Genomic DNA, 15,000 nt, shown 5'->3' with positions numbered 1-15,000 from the left:
ACAGGTAGTGTGTTCATGGGTAATAAATCGACTTTCACATGTAATGCAGTACAGAGAATATTGAGTCCTTCAAGAGGCATGAAAGAAACCCATTATTGTGTTGATTGTTCTCTCCACCTCCCTGCAACAGACACAGGATGGATGAATTAAAGTTATCCTACCAGACATAGGAGTCCTGAATGGGCCCACCAGTCTTATATATCTCGCCTGATCGAGCGATGAGCGTGGTATCATGTTGCAAGTGGCTGCATGGCTTAGCTTACTAAATGCAAATGCATAAGAGTAATATTCTTAGCATTCCTAGAGCCTACGGCCACACCACACTGAATGCACCCGATCTTGTCTGATCTCGGAAGTTAAGCAGTGTCAGGCCTAGTTAGTACCTGGATGGGAGACCGCCTGGGAATACCAGGTGCTGTAGGCTTTTTTGTGCTCCAAGTTCAGGAAGTGAGCCCTTTCTCAATTGCCTTTTAAAACTGCAAGGTCTAGCCGACTAGATGCTTAAAAGTACAAAACTCACTGGGCCCAGAGCCTACGGCCACACCACACTGAATGCGCCTGATCTCGTCTGATCTCAGAAGCTAAGCAGTGTCGGGCCTAGTTAGTACCTGGATGGGAGACCGCCTGGGAATACCAGGTGCTGTAGGCTTTTTTGTACTCCAAGTTCAGGAAGTGAGCCATTTCTCAATTGCCTTTCAAAACTGCAAGGTCTAGCCGACTAGATGCTTAAAAGTACAAAACTCACAAGGCCCAGAGCCTACGGCCACACCACACTGAATGCGTCTGATCTCGGAAGCTAAGCAGTGTCGGGCCTCGTTAGTACCTGGATGGGAGACCGCCTGGGAATAACAGGTGCTGTAGGCTTTTTTGTGCTCCAAGTTCAGGAAGTGAGCCATTTCTCAATTGCCTTTCAAAACTGCAAGGTCTAGCTGACTAGATGCTTAAAAGTACAAAACTCACTAGGCCCAGAGCCTACGGCCACACCACACTGATTGCGCCCGATCTCGTCTGATCTCGGAAGCTAAGCAGTGTCGGGCCTAGTTAGTACCTGGATGGGAGACCACCTGGGAATACCAGGTGCTGTAGGCTTTTTTGTGCTCCAAGTTCAGGAAGTGAGCCATTTCACAATTGCCTTTCAAAACTGCAAGGTCTAGCCGACTAGATGCTTAAAAGTACAAAACTCACAAGGCCCAGAGCCTACGGCCACACCACACTGAATGCGTCTGATCTCGGAAGCTAAGCAGTGTCGGGCCTCGTTAGTACCTGGATGGGAGACCGCCTGGGAATACCAGGTGCTGTAGGCTTTTTTGTGCTCCAAGTTCAGGAAGTGAGCCATTTCACAATTGCCTTTCAAAACTGCAAGGTCTAGCCGACTAGATGCTTAAAAGTACAAAACTCACTAGGCCCAGAGCCTACGGCCACACCACACTGAATGCACCCGATCTCGGAAGCTAAACAGGGTCGGGCCTAGTTAGTACCTGGATGGGAGACTGCCTGGGAATACCAGGTGCTGTAGGCTTTTTTGTGCTCCATGATTAGTAATTGCGCAACTTCTCAATTATTTTTCAAATTTGGTATGTTTCCAAAATAATTGTATCCCGTTTTATAGCGGAAATGTTGGACAACATCATGAGGGCTGGAGCTACCTTTTTACATAGAATTAGCATACAGGTAGTGTGTTCATGGGTAATAAATCGACTTTCACATGTAATGCAGTACAGAGAATATTGAGTCCTTCAAGAGGCATGAAAGAAAACCATTATTGTGTTGATTGTTCTCTCCACCTCCCTGCAACAGACACAGGATGGATGAATTAAAGTTATCCTACCAGACATAGGAGTCCTGAATGGGCCCACCAGTCTTATATATCTCGCCTGATCGAGCGATGAGCGTGGTATCATGTTGCAAGTGGCTGCATGGCTTAGCTTACTAAATGCAAATGCATAAGAGTAATATTCTTAGCATTCCTAGAGCCTACGGCCACACCACACTGAATGCACCCGATCTCGTCTGATCTCGGAAGTTAAGCAGTGTCAGGCCTAGTTAGTACCTGGATGGGAGACCACCTGGGAATACCAGGTGCTGTAGGCTTTTTTGTGCTCCAAGTTCAGGAAGTGAGCCCTTTCTCAATTGCCTTTTAAAACTGCAAGGTCTAGCCGACTAGATGCTTAAAAGTACAAAACTCACAGGGCCCAGAGCCTACGGCCACACCACACTGAATGCGCCCGATCTCGTCTGATCTCGGAAGCTAAGCAGTGTCGGGCCTCGTTAGTACCTGGATGGGAGACCGCCTGGGAATACCAGGTGCTGTAGGCTTTTTTGTGCTCCAAGTTCAGGAAGTGAGCCATTTCTCAATTGCCATTCAAAACTGCAAGGTCTAGCTGACTAGATGCTTAAAAGTACAAAACTCACTAGGCCCAGAGACTACGGACACACCACACTGATTGCGTCTGATCTCGGAAGCTAAGCAGTGTCGGGCCTAGTTAGTACCTGGATGGGAGACCACCTGGGAATACCAGGTGCTGTAGGCTTTTTTGTGCTCCAAGTTCAGGAAGTGAGCCATTTCACAATTGCCTTTCAAAACTGCAAGGTCTAGCCGACTAGATGCTTAAAAGTACAAAACTCACTAGGCCCAGAGCCTACGGCCACACCACACTGAATGCGCCCGATCTCGTCTGATCTCGGAAGCTAAGCAGTGTCGGGCCTTGTTAATACCTGGATGGGAGACCGCCTGGGAATACCAGGTGCTGTAGGCTTTTTTGTGCTCCAAGTTCAGGAAGTGAGCCATTTCTCAATTGCCTTTCAAAACTGCAAGGTCTAGCTGACTAGATGCTTAAAAGTACAAAACTCACTAGGCCCAGAGCCTACGGCCACACCACACTGATTGCGCCCGATCTCGTCTGATCTCAGAAGCTAAGCAGTGTCGGGCCTAGTTAGTACCTGGATGGGAGACCACCTGGGAATACCAGGTGCTGTAGGCTTTTTTGTACTCCAAGTTCAGGAAGTGAGCCATTTCACAATTGCCTGTCAAAACTGCAAGGTCTAGCCGACTAGATGCTTAAAAGTACAAAACTCACTAGGCCCAGAGCCTACGGCCACACCACACTGAATGCGCCCGATCTCGGAAGCTAAGCAGGGTCGGGCCTAGTTAGTACCTGGATGGGAGACTGCCTGGGAATACCAGGTGCTGTAGGCTTTTTTGTGCTCCATGATTAGTAATTGCGCAACTTCTCAATTATTTTTCAAATTTGGTATGTTTCCAAAATAATTGTATCCCGTTTTATAGCGGAAATGTTGGACAACATCATGAGGGCTGGAGCTACCTTTTTACATAGAATTAGCATACAGGTAGTGTGTTCATGGGTAATAAATCGACTTTCACATGTAATGCAGTACAGAGAATATTGAGTCCTTCAAGAGGCATGAAAGAAAACCATTATTGTGTTGATTGTTCTCTCCACCTCCCTGCAACAGACACAGGATGGATGAATTAAAGTTATCCTACCAGACATAGGAGTCCTGAATGGGCCCACCAGTCTTATATATCTCGCCTGATCGAGCCTGATCGAGCGATGAGCGTGGTATCATGTTGCAAGTGGTTGCATGGCTTAGCTTACTAAATGCAAATGCATAAGAGTAATATTCTTAGCATTCCTAGAGCCTACGGCCACACCACACTGAATGCACCCGATCTCGTCTGATCTCGGAAGTTAAGCAGTGTCAGGCCTAGTTAGTACCTGGATGGGAGACCGCCTGGGAATTCCAGGTGCTGTAGGCTTTTTTGTGCTCCAAGTTCAGGAAGTGAGCCCTTTCTCAATTGCCTTTTAAAACTGCAAGGTCTAGCCGACTAGATGCTTAAAAGTACAAAACTCACAAGGCCCAGAGCCTACGGCCACACCACACTGAATGCGCCCGATCTCGTCTGATCTTGGAAGCTAAGCAGTGTCGGGCCTCGTTAGTACCTGGATGGGAGACCGCCTGGAAATACCAGGTGCTGTAGGCTTTTTTGTGCTCCAAGTTCAGGAAGTGAGCCATTTCTCAATTGCCTTTCAAAACTGCAAGGTCTAGCTGACTAGATGCTTAAAAGTACAAAACTCACAAGGCCCAGAGCCTACGGCCACACCACACTGAATGCGCCCCATCTCGTCTGATCTCGGAAGCTAAGCAGTGTCGGGCCTCGTTAGTACCTGGATGGGAGACCGCCTGGGAATACCAGGTGCTGTAGGCTTTTTTGTGCTCCAAGTTCAGGAAGTGAGCCATTTCTCAATTGCCTTTCAAAACTGCAAGGTCTAGCTGACTAGATGCTTAAAAGTACAAAACTCACTAGGCCCAGAGCCTACGGCCACACCACACTGATTGCGCCCGATCTCGTCTGATCTCGGAAGCTAAGCAGTGTCGGGCCTAGTTAGTACCTGGATGGGAGACCACCTGGGAATACCAGGTGCTGTAGGCTTTTTTGTACTCCAAGTTCAGGAAGTGAGCCATTTCACAATTGCCTTTCAAAACTGCAAGGTCTAGCCGACTAGATGCTTAAAAGTACAAAACTCACTAGGCCCAGAGCCTACGGCCACACCACACTGAATGCGCCCGATCTCGGAAGCTAAGCAGGGTCGGGCCTAGTTAGTACCTGGATGGGAGACTGCCTGGGAATACCAGGTGCTGTAGGCTTTTTTGTGCTCCATGATTAGTAATTGCGCAACTTCTCAATTATTTTTCAAATTTGGTATGTTTCCAAAATAATTGTATCCCGTTTTATAGCGGAAATGTTGGACAACATCATGAGGGCTGGAGCTACCTTTTTACATAGAATTAGCATACAGGTAGTGTGTTCATGGGTAATAAATCGACTTTCACATGTAATGCAGTACAGAGAATATTGAGTCCTTCAAGAGGCATGAAAGAAAACCATTATTGTGTTGATTGTTCTCTCCACCTCCCTGCAACAGACACAGGATGGATGAATTAAAGTTATCCTACCAGACATAGGAGTCCTGAATGGGCCCACCAGTCTTATATATCTCGCCTGATCGAGCCTGATCGAGCGATGAGCGTGGTATCATGTTGCAAGTGGCTGCATGGCTTAGCTTACTAAATGCAAATGCATAAGAGTAATATTCTTAGCATTCCTAGAGCCTACGGCCACACCACACTGAATGCACCCGATCTCGTCTGATCTTGGAAGTTAAGCAGTGTCAGGCCTAGTTAGTACCTGGATGGGAGACCGCCTGGGAATACCAGGTGCTGTAGGCTTTTTTGTGCTCCAAGTTCAGGAAGTGAGCCCTTTCTCAACTGCCTTTTAAAACTGCAAGGTCTAGCCGACTAGATGCTTAAAAGTACAAAACTCACAAGGCCCAGAGCCTACGGCCACACCACACTGAATGCGCCTGATCTCGTCTGATCTCAGAAGCTAAGCAGTGTCGGGCCTCGTTAGTACCTGGATGGGAGACCGCCTGGGAATACCAGGTGCTGTAGGCTTTTTTGTGCTCCAAGTTCAGGAAGTGAGCCATTTCACAATTGCCTTTCAAAACTGCAAGGTCTAGCCGACTAGATGCTTAAAAGTACAAAACTCACTAGGCCCAGAGCCTACGGCCACACCACACTGAATGCACCCAGGAAGCTAAGCAGGGTCGGGCCTAGTTAGTACCTGGATGGGAGACTGCCTGGGAATACCAGGTGCTGTAGGCTTTTTTGTGCTCCATGATTAGTAATTGCGCAACTTCTCAATTATTTTTCAAATTTGGTATGTTTCCAAAATAATTGTATCCCGTTTTATAGCGGAAATGTTGGACAACATCATGAGGGCTGGAGCTACCTTTTTACATAGAATTAGCATACAGGTAGTGTGTTCATGGGTAATAAATCGACTTTCACATGTAATGCAGTACAGAGAATATTGAGTCCTTCAAGAGGCATGAAAGAAACCCATTATTGCGTTGATTGTTCTCTCCACCTCCCTGCAACAGACACAGGATGGATGAATTAAAGTTATCCTACCAGACATAGGAGTCCTGAATGGGCCCACCAGTCTTATATATCTCGCTGATCGAGCCTGATCGAGCGATGAGCGTGGTATCATGTTGCAAGTGGCTGCATGGCTTAGCTTACTAAATGCAAATGCATAAGAGTAATATTCTTAGCATTCCTAGAGCCTACGGCCACACCACACTGAATGCACCCGATCTCGTCTGATCTCGGAAGTTAAGCAGTGTCAGGCCTAGTTAGTACCTGGATGGGAGACCGCCTGGGAATACCAGGTGCTGTAGGCTTTTTTGTGCTCCAAGTTCAGGAAGTGAGCCCTTTCTCAATTGCCTTTTAAAACTGCAAGGTCTAGCCGATTAGATGCTTAAAAGTACAAAACTCACTGGGCCCAGAGCCTACGGCCACACCACACTGAATGCGCCTGATCTCGTCTGATCTCAGAAGCTAAGCAGTGTCGGGCCTAGTTAGTACCTGGATGGGAGACCGCCTGGGAATACCAGGTGCTGTAGGCTTTTTTGTGCTCCAAGTTCAGGAAGTGAGCCATTTCACAATTGCCTTTCAAAACTGCAAGGTCTAGCCGACTAGATGCTTAAAAGTACAAAACTCACAAGGCCCAGAGCCTACGGCCACACCACACTGAATGCGTCTGATCTCGGAAGCTAAGCAGTGTCGGGCCTCGTTAGTACCTGGATGGGAGACCGCCTGGGAATACCAGGTGCTGTAGGCTTTTTTGTGCTCCAAGTTCAGGAAGTGAGCCATTTCACAATTGCCTTTCAAAACTGCAAGGTCTAGCCGACTAGATGCTTAAAAGTACAAAACTCACTAGGCCCAGACCCTACGGCCACACCACACTGAATGCGCCTGATCTCGTCTGATCTCAGAAGCTAAGCAGTGTCGGGCCTAGTTAGTACCTGGATGGGAGACCGCCTGGGAATACCAGGTGCTGTAGGCTTTTTTGTACTCCAAGTTCAGGAAGTGAGCCATTTCTCAATTGCCTTTCAAAACTGCAAGGTCTAGCCGACTAGATGCTTAAAAGTACAAAACTCACAAGGCCCAGAGCCTACGGCCACACCACACTGAATGCGCCCGATCTCGTCTGATCTCGGAAGCTAAGCAGTGTCGGGCCTCGTTAGTACCTGGATGGGAGACCGCCTGGGAATACCAGGTGCTGTAGGCTTTTTTGTGCTCCAAGTTCAGGAAGTGAGCCATTTCACAATTGCCTTTCAAAACTGCAAGGTCTAGCCGACTAGATGCTTAAAAGTACAAAACTCACTAGGCCCAGAGCCTACGGCCACACCACACTGAATGCGCCCGATCTCGGAAGCTAAACAGGGTCGGGCCTAGTTAGTACCTGGATGGGAGACTGCCTGGGAATACCAGGTGCTGTAGGCTTTTTTGTGCTCCATGATTAGTAATTGCGCAACTTCTCAATTATTTTTCAAATTTGGTATGTTTCCAAAATAATTGTATCCCGTTTTATAGCGGAAATGTTGGACAACATCATGAGGGCTGGAGCTACCTTTTTACATAGAATTAGCATACAGGTAGTGTGTTCATGGGTAATAAATCGACTTTCACATGTAATGCAGTACAGAGAATATTGAGTCCTTCAAGAGGCATGAAAGAAAACCATTATTGTGTTGATTGTTCTCTCCACCTCCCTGCAACAGACACAGGATGGATGAATTAAAGTTATCCTACCAGACATAGGAGTCCTGAAAGGGCCCACCAGTCTTATATATCTCGCCTGATCGAGCGATGAGCGTGGTATCATGTTGCAAGTGGCTGCATGGCTTAGCTTACTAAATGCAAATGCATTTTTTGGGCTCCAAGTTCAGGAAGTGAGCCCTTTCTCAATTGCCTTTTAAAACTGCAAGGTCTAGCCGACTAGATGCTTAAAAGTACAAAACTCACTAGGCCCAGAGCCTACGGCCACACCACACTGAATGCGCCTGATCTCGTCTGATCTCAGAAGCTAAGCAGTGTCGGGCCTAGTTAGTACCTGGATGGGAGACCGCCTGGGAATACCAGGTGCTGTAGGCTTTTTTTGTACTCCAAATTCAGGAAGTGAGCCATTTCTCAATTGCCTTTCAAAACTGCAAGGTCTAGCCGACTAGATGCTTAAAAGTACAAAACTCACAAGGCCCAGAGCCTACGGCCACACCACACTGAATGCACCCGATCTCGTCTGATCTCGGAAGCTAAGCAGTGTCTGGCCTTGTTAGTACCTGGATGGGAGACCGCCTGGGAATACCAGGTGCTGTAGGCTTTTTTGTGCTCCAAGTTCAGGAAGTGAGCCATTTCACAATTGCCTTTCAAAACTGCAAGGTCTAGCCGACTAGATGCTTAAAAGTACAAAACTCACTAGGCCCAGAGCCTACGGCCACACCACACTGAATGCGCCCGATCTCGGAAGCTAAGCAGGGTTGGGCCTAGTTAGTACCTGGATGGGAGACTGCCTGGGAATACCAGGTGCTGTAGGCTTTTTTGTGCTCCATGATTAGTAATTGCGCAACTTCTCAAATATTTTTCAAATTTGGTATGTTTCCAAAATAATTGTATCCCGTTTTATAGCGGAAATGTTGGACAACATCATGAGGGCTGGAGCTACCTTTTTACATAGAATTAGCATACAGGTAGTGTGTTCATGGGTAATAAATTGACTTTCACATGTAATGCAGTACAGAGAATATTGAGTCCTTCAAGAGGCATGAAAGAAAACCATTATTGTGTTGATTGTTCTCTCCACCTCCCTGCAACAGACACAGGATGGATGAATTAAAGTTATCCTACCAGACATAGGAGTCCTGAATGGGCCCACCAGTCTTATATATCTCGCCTGATCGAGCCTGATCGAGCGATGAGCGTGGTATCATGTTGCAAGTGGCTGCATGGCTTAGCTTACTAAATGCAAATGCATAAGAGTAATATTCTTAGCATTCCTAGAGCCTACGGCCACACCACACTGAATGCACCCGATCTCGTCTGATCTCGGAAGTTAAGCAGTGTTAGGCCTAGTTAGTACCTGGATGGGAGACCGCCTGGGAATACCAGGTGCTGTAGGCTTTTTTGTGCTCCAAGTTCAGGAAGTGAGCCCTTTCTCAATTGCCTTTCAAAACTGCAAGGTCTAGCCGACTAGATGCTTAAAAGTACAAAACTCACTAGGCCCAGAGCCTACGGCAACACCACACTGAATGCGCCTGATCTCGTTTGATCTCAGAAGCTAAGCAGTGTCGGGCCTAGTTAGTACCTGGATGGGAGACCGCCTGGGAATACCAGGTGCTGTAGGCTTTTTTGTACTCCAAGTTCAGGAAGTGAGCCATTTCTCAATTACCTTTCAAAACTGCAAGGTCTAGCCGACTAGATGCTTAAAAGTACAAAACTCACAAGGCCCACAGCCTACGGCCACACCACACTGAATGCGCCCGATCTCGTCTGATCTCGGAAGCTAAGCAGTGTCGGGCCTCGTTAGTACCTGGATGGGAGACCGCCTGGGAATACCAGGTGCTGTAGGCTTTTTTGTGCTCCAAGTTCAGGAAGTGAGCCATTTCACAATTGCCTTTCAAAACTGCAAGGTCTAGCCGACTAGATGCTTAAAAGTACAAAACTCACTAGGCCCAGAGCCTACGGCCACACCACACTGAATGCGCCCAGGAAGCTAAGCAGTGTCGGGCCTAGTTAGTACCTGGATGGGAGACTGCCTGGGAATACCAGGTGCTGTAGGCTTTTTTGTGCTCCATGATTAGTAATTGCGCAACTTCTCAATTATTTTTCAAATTTGGTATGTTTCCAAAATAATTGTATCCCGTTTTATAGCGGAAATGTTGGACAACATCATGAGGGCTGGAGCTACCTTTTTACATAGAATTAGCATACAGGTAGTGTGTTCATGGGTAATAAATCGACTTTCACATGTAATGCAGTACAGAGAATATTGAGTCCTTCAAGAGGCATGAAAGAAACCCATTATTGTGTTGATTGTTCTCTCCACCTCCCTGCAACAGACACAGGATGGATGAATTAAAGTTATCCTACCAGACATAGGAGTCCTGAATGGGCCCACCAGTCTTATATATCTCGCCTGATCGAGCGATGAGCGTGGTATCATGTTGCAAGTGGCTGCATGGCTTAGCTTACTAAATGCAAATGCATAAGAGTAATATTCTTAGCATTCCTAGAGCCTACGGCCACACCACACTGAATGCACCCGATCTCGTCTGATCTCGGAAGTTAAGCAGTGTCAGGCCTAGTTAGTACCTGGATGGGAGACCGCCTGGGAATACCAGGTGCTGTAGGCTTTTTTGTGCTCCAAGTTCAGGAAGTGAGCCCTTTCTCAATTGCCTTTTAAAACTGCAAGGTCTAGCCGACTAGATGCTTAAAAGTACAAAACTCACTGGGCCCAGAGCCTACGGCCACACCACACTGAATGCGCCTGATCTCGTCTGATCTCAGAAGCTAAGCAGTGTCGGGCCTAGTTAGTACCTGGATGGGAGACCGCCTGGGAATACCAGGTGCTGTAGGCTTTTTTGTACTCCAAGTTCAGGAAGTGAGCCATTTCTCAATTGCCTTTCAAAACTGCAAGGTCTAGCCGACTAGATGCTTAAAAGTACAAAACTCACAAGGCCCAGAGCCTACGGCCACACCACACTGAATGCGTCTGATCTTGGAAGCTAAGCAGTGTCGGGCCTCGTTAGTACCTGGATGGGAGACCGCCTGGGAATACCAGGTGCTGTAGGCTTTTTTGTGCTCCAAGTTCAGGAAGTGAGCCATTTCACAATTGCCTTTCAAAACTGCAAGGTCTAGCCGACTAGATGCTTAAAAGTACAAAACTCACTAGGCCCAGAGCCTACGGCCACACCACACTGAATGCACCCGATCTCGGAAGCTAAACAGGGTCGGGCCTAGTTAGTACCTGGATGGGAGACTGCCTGGGAATACCAGGTGCTGTAGGCTTTTTTGTGCTCCATGATTAGTAATTGCGCAACTTCTCAATTATTCTTCAAATTTGGTATGTTTCCAAAATAATTGTATCCCGTTTTATAGCGGAAATGTTGGACAACATCATGAGGGCTGGAGCTACCTTTTTACATAGAATTAGCATACAGGTAGTGTGTTCATGGGTAATAAATCGACTTTCACATGTAATGCAGTACAGAGAATATTGAGTCCTTCAAGAGGCATGAAAGAAAACCATTATTGTGTTGATTGTTCTCTCCACCTCCCTGCAACAGACACAGGATGGATGAATTAAAGTTATCCTACCAGACATAGGAGTCCTGAATGGGCCCACCAGTCTTATATATCTCGCCTGATCGAGCGATGAGCGTGGTATCATGTTGCAAGTGGCTGCATGGCTTAGCTTACTAAATGCAAATGCATAAGAGTAATATTCTTAGCATTCCTAGAGCCTACGGCCACACCACACTGAATGCACCCGATCTCGTCTGATCTCGGAAGTTAAGCAGTGTCAGGCCTAGTTAGTACCTGGATGGGAGACCACCTGGGAATACCAGGTGCTGTAGGCTTTTTTGTGCTCCAAGTTCAGGAAGTGAGCCCTTTCTCAATTGCCTTTTAAAACTGCAAGGTCTAGCCGACTAGATGCTTAAAAGTACAAAACTCACAGGGCCCAGAGCCTACGGCCACACCACACTGAATGCGCCCGATCTCGTCTGATCTCGGAAGCTAAGCAGTGTCGGGCCTCGTTAGTACCTGGATGGGAGACCGCCTCGGAATACCAGGTGCTGTAGGCTTTTTTGTGCTCCAAGTTCAGGAAGTGAGCCATTTCTCAATTGCCATTCAAAACTGCAAGGTCTAGCTGACTAGATGCTTAAAAGTACAAAACTCACTAGGCCCAGAGACTACGGACACACCACACTGATTGCGCCCGATCTCGTCTGATCTTGGAAGCTAAGCAGTGTCGGGCCTAGTTAGTACCTGGATGGGAGACCACCTGGGAATACCAGGTGCTGTAGGCTTTTTTGTGCTCCAAGTTCAGGAAGTGAGCCATTTCACAATTGCCTTTCAAAACTGCAAGGTCTAGCCGACTAGATGCTTAAAAGTACAAAACTCACTAGGCCCAGAGCCTACGGCCACACCACACTGAATGCGCCTGATCTCGTCTGATCTCAGAAGCTAAGCAGTGTCGGGCCTAGTTAGTACCTGGATGGGAGACCGCCTGGGAATACCAGGTGCTCTAGGCTTTTTTGTACTCCAAGTTCAGGAAGTGAGCCATTTCTCAATTGCCTTTCAAAACTGCAAGGTCTAGCCGACTAGATGCTTAAAAGTACAAAACTCACTAGGCCCAGAGCCTACGGCCACACCACACTGAATGCGCCCGATCTCGGAAGCTAAACAGGGTCAGGCCTAGTTAGTACCTGGATGGGAGACTGCCTGGGAATACCAGGTGCTGTAGGCTTTTTTGTGCTCCATGATTAGTAATTGCGCAACTTCTCAATTATTTTTCAAATTTGGTATGTTTCCAAAATAATTGTATCCCGTTTTATAGCGGAAATGTTGGACAACATCATGAGGGCTGGAGCTACCTTTTTACATAGAATTAGCATACAGGTAGTGTGTTCATGGGTAATAAATCGACTTTCACATGTAATGCAGTACAGAGAATATTGAGTCCTTCAAGAGGCATGAAAGAAAACCATTATTGTGTTGATTGTTCTCTCCACCTCCCTGCAACAGACACAGGATGGATGAATTAAAGTTATCCTACCAGACATAGGAGTCCTGAATGGGCCCACCAGTCTTATATATCTCGCCTGATCGAGCCTGATCGAGCGATGAGCGTGGTATCATGTTGCAAGTGGCTGCATGGCTTAGCTTACTAAATGCAAATGCATAAGAGTAATATTCTTAGCATTCCTAGAGCCTACGGCCACACCACACTGAATGCACCTGATCTCGTCTGATCTCGGAAGTTAAGCAGTGTCAGGCCTAGTTAGTACCTGGATGGGAGACTGCCTGGGAATACCAGGTGCTGTAGGCTTTTTTGTGCTCCAAGTTCAGGAAGTGAGCCCTTTCTCAATTGCCTTTTAAAACTGCAAGGTCTAGCCGACTAGATGCTTAAAAGTACAAAACTCACAAGGCCCAGAGCCTACGGCCACACCACACTGAATGCGCCCGATCTCGTCTGATCTCGGAAGCTAAGCAGTGTCGGGCCTCGTTAGTACCTGGATGGGAGACCGCCTGGGAATACCAGGTGCTGTAGGCTTTTTTGTGCTCCAAGTTCAGGAAGTGAGCCATTTCTCAATTGCCATTCAAAACTGCAAGGTCTAGCTGACTAGATGCTTAAAAGTACAAAACTCACTAGGCCCAGAGACTACGGACACACCACACTGATTGCGCCCGATCTCGTCTGATCTCGGAAGCTAAGCAGTGTCGGGCCTAGTTAGTACCTGGATGGGAGACCACCTGGGAATACCAGGTGCTGTAGGCTTTTTTGTGCTCCAAGTTCAGGAAGTGAGCCATTTCACAATTGCCTTTCAAAACTGCAAGGTCTAGCCGACTAGATGCTTAAAAGTACAAAACTCACTAGACCCAGAGCCTACGGCCACACCACACTGAATGCGCCTGATCTCGTCTGATCTCAGAAGCTAAGCAGTGTCGGGCCTAGTTCGTACCTGGATGGGAGACCGCCTGGGAATACCAGGTGCTGTAGGCTTTTTTGTGCTCCAAGTTCAGGAAGTGAGCCATTTCTCAATTGCCTTTCAAAACTGCAAGGTCTAGCCGACTAGATGCTTAAAAGTACAAAACTCACAAGGCCCAGAGCCTACGGCCACACCACACTGAATGCGCCCGATCTCGTCTGATCTCGGAAGCTAAGCAGTGTCGGGCCTTGTTAGTACCTGGATGGGAGACCGCCTGGGAATACCAGGTGCTGTAGGCTTTTTTGTGCTCCAAGTTCAGGAAGTGAGCCATTTCTCAATTGCCTTTCAAAACTGCAAGGTCTAGCTGACTAGATGCTTAAAAGTACAAAACTCACTAGGCCCAGAGCCTACGGCCACACCACACTGATTGCGCCCGATCTCGTCTGATCTCAGAAGCTAAGCAGTGTCGGGCCTAGTTAGTACCTGGATGGGAGACCACCTGGGAATACCAGGTGCTGTTGGCTTTTTTGTACTCCAAGTTCAGGAAGTGAGCCATTTCACAAATGCCTGTCAAAACTGCAAGGTCTAGCCGACTAGATGCTTAAAAGTACAAAACTCACTAGGCCCAGAGCCTACGGCCACACCACACTGATTGCGCCCGATCTCGTCTCATCTCGGAAGCTAAGCAGTGTCGGGCCTAGTTAGTACCTGGATGGGAGACCACCTGGGAATACCAGGTGCTGTAGGCTTTTTTGTGCTCCAAGTTCAGGAAGTGAGCCATTTCACAATTGCCTTTCAAAACTGCAAGGTCTAGCCGACTAGATGCTTAAAAGTACAAAACTCACTAGGCCTAGAGCCTACGGCCACACCACACTGAATGCGCCCGATCTCGGAAGCTAAGCAGGGTCGGGCCTAGTTAGTACCTGGATGGGAGACTGCCTGGGAATACCAGGTGCTGTAGGCTTTTTTGTGCTCCATGATTAGTAATTGCGCAACTTCTCAATTATTTTTCAAATTTGGTATGTTTCCAAAATAATTGTATCCCGTTTTATAGCGGAAATGTTGGACAACATCATGAGGGCTGGAGCTACCTTTTTACATAGAATTAGCATACAGGTAGTGTGTTCATGGGTAATAAATCGACTTTCACATGTAATGCAGTACAGAGAATATTGAGTCCTTCAAGAGGCATGAAAGAAAACCATTATTGTGTTGATTGTTCTCTCCACCTCCCTGCAACAGACACAGGATGGATGAATTAAAGTTATCCTACCAGACATAGGAGTCCTGAATGGGCCCACCAGTCTTATATATCTCGCCTGATCGAGCCTGATCGAGCGATGAGCGTGGTATCATGTTGCAAGTGGCTGCATGGCTTAGCTTACTAAATGCAAATGCATAAGAGTAATATTCTTAGCGTTCC

General features: G+C 47.3%; 35 non-coding genes and 15 pseudogenes across 35 annotated transcripts; all 50 read left to right on the top strand.

The window, feature by feature from the left end:
* Positions 1 to 305: 305 nt before the first annotated feature.
* Positions 306 to 424, top strand: LOC138464627 (5S ribosomal RNA). The gene has a single exon (XR_011267205.1). It is a non-coding gene; the product is annotated as a 5S ribosomal RNA (ribosomal RNA).
* A 106-nt stretch (positions 425 to 530) lies between these two features.
* LOC138455068 (5S ribosomal RNA) lies at positions 531 to 649 on the top strand. The gene has a single exon (XR_011261713.1). It is a non-coding gene; the product is annotated as a 5S ribosomal RNA (ribosomal RNA).
* Positions 650 to 755: 106 nt separating this feature from the next.
* Positions 756 to 864, top strand: LOC138458701 (5S ribosomal RNA; annotated as a pseudogene).
* Positions 865 to 970: 106 nt separating this feature from the next.
* LOC138460384 (5S ribosomal RNA) lies at positions 971 to 1,089 on the top strand. Its single transcript, XR_011263132.1, has one exon. It is a non-coding gene; the product is annotated as a 5S ribosomal RNA (ribosomal RNA).
* Positions 1,090 to 1,195: 106 nt separating this feature from the next.
* On the top strand, positions 1,196 to 1,304 carry LOC138457948 (5S ribosomal RNA; annotated as a pseudogene).
* A 106-nt stretch (positions 1,305 to 1,410) lies between these two features.
* LOC138456593 (5S ribosomal RNA) lies at positions 1,411 to 1,519 on the top strand (annotated as a pseudogene).
* A 453-nt stretch (positions 1,520 to 1,972) lies between these two features.
* LOC138461012 (5S ribosomal RNA) lies at positions 1,973 to 2,091 on the top strand. Its single transcript, XR_011263658.1, has one exon. It is a non-coding gene; the product is annotated as a 5S ribosomal RNA (ribosomal RNA).
* A 106-nt stretch (positions 2,092 to 2,197) lies between these two features.
* LOC138462141 (5S ribosomal RNA) lies at positions 2,198 to 2,316 on the top strand. Its single transcript, XR_011264745.1, has one exon. It is a non-coding gene; the product is annotated as a 5S ribosomal RNA (ribosomal RNA).
* A 106-nt stretch (positions 2,317 to 2,422) lies between these two features.
* On the top strand, positions 2,423 to 2,531 carry LOC138459395 (5S ribosomal RNA; annotated as a pseudogene).
* Positions 2,532 to 2,637: 106 nt separating this feature from the next.
* Positions 2,638 to 2,756, top strand: LOC138464280 (5S ribosomal RNA). Its single transcript, XR_011266861.1, has one exon. It is a non-coding gene; the product is annotated as a 5S ribosomal RNA (ribosomal RNA).
* Positions 2,757 to 2,862: 106 nt separating this feature from the next.
* Positions 2,863 to 2,981, top strand: LOC138464243 (5S ribosomal RNA). Its single transcript, XR_011266824.1, has one exon. It is a non-coding gene; the product is annotated as a 5S ribosomal RNA (ribosomal RNA).
* Positions 2,982 to 3,087: 106 nt separating this feature from the next.
* LOC138457047 (5S ribosomal RNA) lies at positions 3,088 to 3,196 on the top strand (annotated as a pseudogene).
* A 463-nt stretch (positions 3,197 to 3,659) lies between these two features.
* LOC138461714 (5S ribosomal RNA) lies at positions 3,660 to 3,778 on the top strand. The gene has a single exon (XR_011264320.1). It is a non-coding gene; the product is annotated as a 5S ribosomal RNA (ribosomal RNA).
* A 106-nt stretch (positions 3,779 to 3,884) lies between these two features.
* Positions 3,885 to 4,003, top strand: LOC138454901 (5S ribosomal RNA). Its single transcript, XR_011261559.1, has one exon. It is a non-coding gene; the product is annotated as a 5S ribosomal RNA (ribosomal RNA).
* Positions 4,004 to 4,109: 106 nt separating this feature from the next.
* LOC138454864 (5S ribosomal RNA) lies at positions 4,110 to 4,228 on the top strand. Its single transcript, XR_011261521.1, has one exon. It is a non-coding gene; the product is annotated as a 5S ribosomal RNA (ribosomal RNA).
* A 106-nt stretch (positions 4,229 to 4,334) lies between these two features.
* On the top strand, positions 4,335 to 4,453 carry LOC138460372 (5S ribosomal RNA). The gene has a single exon (XR_011263126.1). It is a non-coding gene; the product is annotated as a 5S ribosomal RNA (ribosomal RNA).
* A 106-nt stretch (positions 4,454 to 4,559) lies between these two features.
* LOC138457046 (5S ribosomal RNA) lies at positions 4,560 to 4,668 on the top strand (annotated as a pseudogene).
* Positions 4,669 to 5,131: 463 nt separating this feature from the next.
* LOC138463648 (5S ribosomal RNA) lies at positions 5,132 to 5,250 on the top strand. Its single transcript, XR_011266235.1, has one exon. It is a non-coding gene; the product is annotated as a 5S ribosomal RNA (ribosomal RNA).
* A 106-nt stretch (positions 5,251 to 5,356) lies between these two features.
* Positions 5,357 to 5,475, top strand: LOC138462555 (5S ribosomal RNA). Its single transcript, XR_011265151.1, has one exon. It is a non-coding gene; the product is annotated as a 5S ribosomal RNA (ribosomal RNA).
* A 106-nt stretch (positions 5,476 to 5,581) lies between these two features.
* Positions 5,582 to 5,685, top strand: LOC138459371 (5S ribosomal RNA; annotated as a pseudogene).
* A 462-nt stretch (positions 5,686 to 6,147) lies between these two features.
* LOC138461438 (5S ribosomal RNA) lies at positions 6,148 to 6,266 on the top strand. Its single transcript, XR_011264053.1, has one exon. It is a non-coding gene; the product is annotated as a 5S ribosomal RNA (ribosomal RNA).
* Positions 6,267 to 6,372: 106 nt separating this feature from the next.
* LOC138455056 (5S ribosomal RNA) lies at positions 6,373 to 6,491 on the top strand. Its single transcript, XR_011261701.1, has one exon. It is a non-coding gene; the product is annotated as a 5S ribosomal RNA (ribosomal RNA).
* A 106-nt stretch (positions 6,492 to 6,597) lies between these two features.
* Positions 6,598 to 6,706, top strand: LOC138457947 (5S ribosomal RNA; annotated as a pseudogene).
* A 106-nt stretch (positions 6,707 to 6,812) lies between these two features.
* Positions 6,813 to 6,931, top strand: LOC138463242 (5S ribosomal RNA). The gene has a single exon (XR_011265829.1). It is a non-coding gene; the product is annotated as a 5S ribosomal RNA (ribosomal RNA).
* A 106-nt stretch (positions 6,932 to 7,037) lies between these two features.
* LOC138462140 (5S ribosomal RNA) lies at positions 7,038 to 7,156 on the top strand. The gene has a single exon (XR_011264744.1). It is a non-coding gene; the product is annotated as a 5S ribosomal RNA (ribosomal RNA).
* A 106-nt stretch (positions 7,157 to 7,262) lies between these two features.
* LOC138457695 (5S ribosomal RNA) lies at positions 7,263 to 7,371 on the top strand (annotated as a pseudogene).
* A 532-nt stretch (positions 7,372 to 7,903) lies between these two features.
* Positions 7,904 to 8,022, top strand: LOC138455044 (5S ribosomal RNA). Its single transcript, XR_011261690.1, has one exon. It is a non-coding gene; the product is annotated as a 5S ribosomal RNA (ribosomal RNA).
* Positions 8,023 to 8,129: 107 nt separating this feature from the next.
* On the top strand, positions 8,130 to 8,248 carry LOC138463835 (5S ribosomal RNA). The gene has a single exon (XR_011266419.1). It is a non-coding gene; the product is annotated as a 5S ribosomal RNA (ribosomal RNA).
* Positions 8,249 to 8,354: 106 nt separating this feature from the next.
* Positions 8,355 to 8,463, top strand: LOC138456429 (5S ribosomal RNA; annotated as a pseudogene).
* Positions 8,464 to 8,926: 463 nt separating this feature from the next.
* On the top strand, positions 8,927 to 9,045 carry LOC138458243 (5S ribosomal RNA). Its single transcript, XR_011262380.1, has one exon. It is a non-coding gene; the product is annotated as a 5S ribosomal RNA (ribosomal RNA).
* Positions 9,046 to 9,151: 106 nt separating this feature from the next.
* Positions 9,152 to 9,270, top strand: LOC138462913 (5S ribosomal RNA). The gene has a single exon (XR_011265501.1). It is a non-coding gene; the product is annotated as a 5S ribosomal RNA (ribosomal RNA).
* Positions 9,271 to 9,376: 106 nt separating this feature from the next.
* LOC138462139 (5S ribosomal RNA) lies at positions 9,377 to 9,495 on the top strand. The gene has a single exon (XR_011264743.1). It is a non-coding gene; the product is annotated as a 5S ribosomal RNA (ribosomal RNA).
* Positions 9,496 to 9,601: 106 nt separating this feature from the next.
* On the top strand, positions 9,602 to 9,705 carry LOC138459202 (5S ribosomal RNA; annotated as a pseudogene).
* Positions 9,706 to 10,158: 453 nt separating this feature from the next.
* Positions 10,159 to 10,277, top strand: LOC138461437 (5S ribosomal RNA). Its single transcript, XR_011264052.1, has one exon. It is a non-coding gene; the product is annotated as a 5S ribosomal RNA (ribosomal RNA).
* A 106-nt stretch (positions 10,278 to 10,383) lies between these two features.
* Positions 10,384 to 10,502, top strand: LOC138455032 (5S ribosomal RNA). Its single transcript, XR_011261679.1, has one exon. It is a non-coding gene; the product is annotated as a 5S ribosomal RNA (ribosomal RNA).
* Positions 10,503 to 10,608: 106 nt separating this feature from the next.
* On the top strand, positions 10,609 to 10,717 carry LOC138458964 (5S ribosomal RNA; annotated as a pseudogene).
* Positions 10,718 to 10,823: 106 nt separating this feature from the next.
* On the top strand, positions 10,824 to 10,932 carry LOC138456592 (5S ribosomal RNA; annotated as a pseudogene).
* Positions 10,933 to 11,385: 453 nt separating this feature from the next.
* Positions 11,386 to 11,504, top strand: LOC138461010 (5S ribosomal RNA). Its single transcript, XR_011263656.1, has one exon. It is a non-coding gene; the product is annotated as a 5S ribosomal RNA (ribosomal RNA).
* Positions 11,505 to 11,610: 106 nt separating this feature from the next.
* LOC138464699 (5S ribosomal RNA) lies at positions 11,611 to 11,729 on the top strand. Its single transcript, XR_011267277.1, has one exon. It is a non-coding gene; the product is annotated as a 5S ribosomal RNA (ribosomal RNA).
* Positions 11,730 to 11,835: 106 nt separating this feature from the next.
* LOC138455251 (5S ribosomal RNA) lies at positions 11,836 to 11,954 on the top strand. The gene has a single exon (XR_011261891.1). It is a non-coding gene; the product is annotated as a 5S ribosomal RNA (ribosomal RNA).
* A 106-nt stretch (positions 11,955 to 12,060) lies between these two features.
* LOC138465123 (5S ribosomal RNA) lies at positions 12,061 to 12,179 on the top strand. Its single transcript, XR_011267698.1, has one exon. It is a non-coding gene; the product is annotated as a 5S ribosomal RNA (ribosomal RNA).
* Positions 12,180 to 12,285: 106 nt separating this feature from the next.
* Positions 12,286 to 12,394, top strand: LOC138459046 (5S ribosomal RNA; annotated as a pseudogene).
* A 463-nt stretch (positions 12,395 to 12,857) lies between these two features.
* LOC138453957 (5S ribosomal RNA) lies at positions 12,858 to 12,976 on the top strand. The gene has a single exon (XR_011260655.1). It is a non-coding gene; the product is annotated as a 5S ribosomal RNA (ribosomal RNA).
* Positions 12,977 to 13,082: 106 nt separating this feature from the next.
* LOC138462138 (5S ribosomal RNA) lies at positions 13,083 to 13,201 on the top strand. The gene has a single exon (XR_011264742.1). It is a non-coding gene; the product is annotated as a 5S ribosomal RNA (ribosomal RNA).
* Positions 13,202 to 13,307: 106 nt separating this feature from the next.
* Positions 13,308 to 13,426, top strand: LOC138454444 (5S ribosomal RNA). The gene has a single exon (XR_011261121.1). It is a non-coding gene; the product is annotated as a 5S ribosomal RNA (ribosomal RNA).
* A 106-nt stretch (positions 13,427 to 13,532) lies between these two features.
* LOC138462834 (5S ribosomal RNA) lies at positions 13,533 to 13,651 on the top strand. The gene has a single exon (XR_011265423.1). It is a non-coding gene; the product is annotated as a 5S ribosomal RNA (ribosomal RNA).
* Positions 13,652 to 13,757: 106 nt separating this feature from the next.
* LOC138461111 (5S ribosomal RNA) lies at positions 13,758 to 13,876 on the top strand. The gene has a single exon (XR_011263748.1). It is a non-coding gene; the product is annotated as a 5S ribosomal RNA (ribosomal RNA).
* Positions 13,877 to 13,982: 106 nt separating this feature from the next.
* Positions 13,983 to 14,101, top strand: LOC138454396 (5S ribosomal RNA). Its single transcript, XR_011261075.1, has one exon. It is a non-coding gene; the product is annotated as a 5S ribosomal RNA (ribosomal RNA).
* A 106-nt stretch (positions 14,102 to 14,207) lies between these two features.
* Positions 14,208 to 14,326, top strand: LOC138454681 (5S ribosomal RNA). Its single transcript, XR_011261348.1, has one exon. It is a non-coding gene; the product is annotated as a 5S ribosomal RNA (ribosomal RNA).
* A 106-nt stretch (positions 14,327 to 14,432) lies between these two features.
* Positions 14,433 to 14,541, top strand: LOC138457045 (5S ribosomal RNA; annotated as a pseudogene).
* Positions 14,542 to 15,000: the final 459 nt, after the last annotated feature.

This window comes from Ambystoma mexicanum, chromosome 4p (assembly GCF_040938575.1).
Source record: "Ambystoma mexicanum isolate Mex_15411 chromosome 4p, UKY_AmexF1_1, whole genome shotgun sequence".
In the NCBI taxonomy this organism is placed as follows: Eukaryota; Metazoa; Chordata; class Amphibia; order Caudata; family Ambystomatidae; genus Ambystoma; species Ambystoma mexicanum.
Note: the sequence above shows the minus strand (reverse complement) of the source record. Positions and strands in the feature narration are given on the sequence as shown.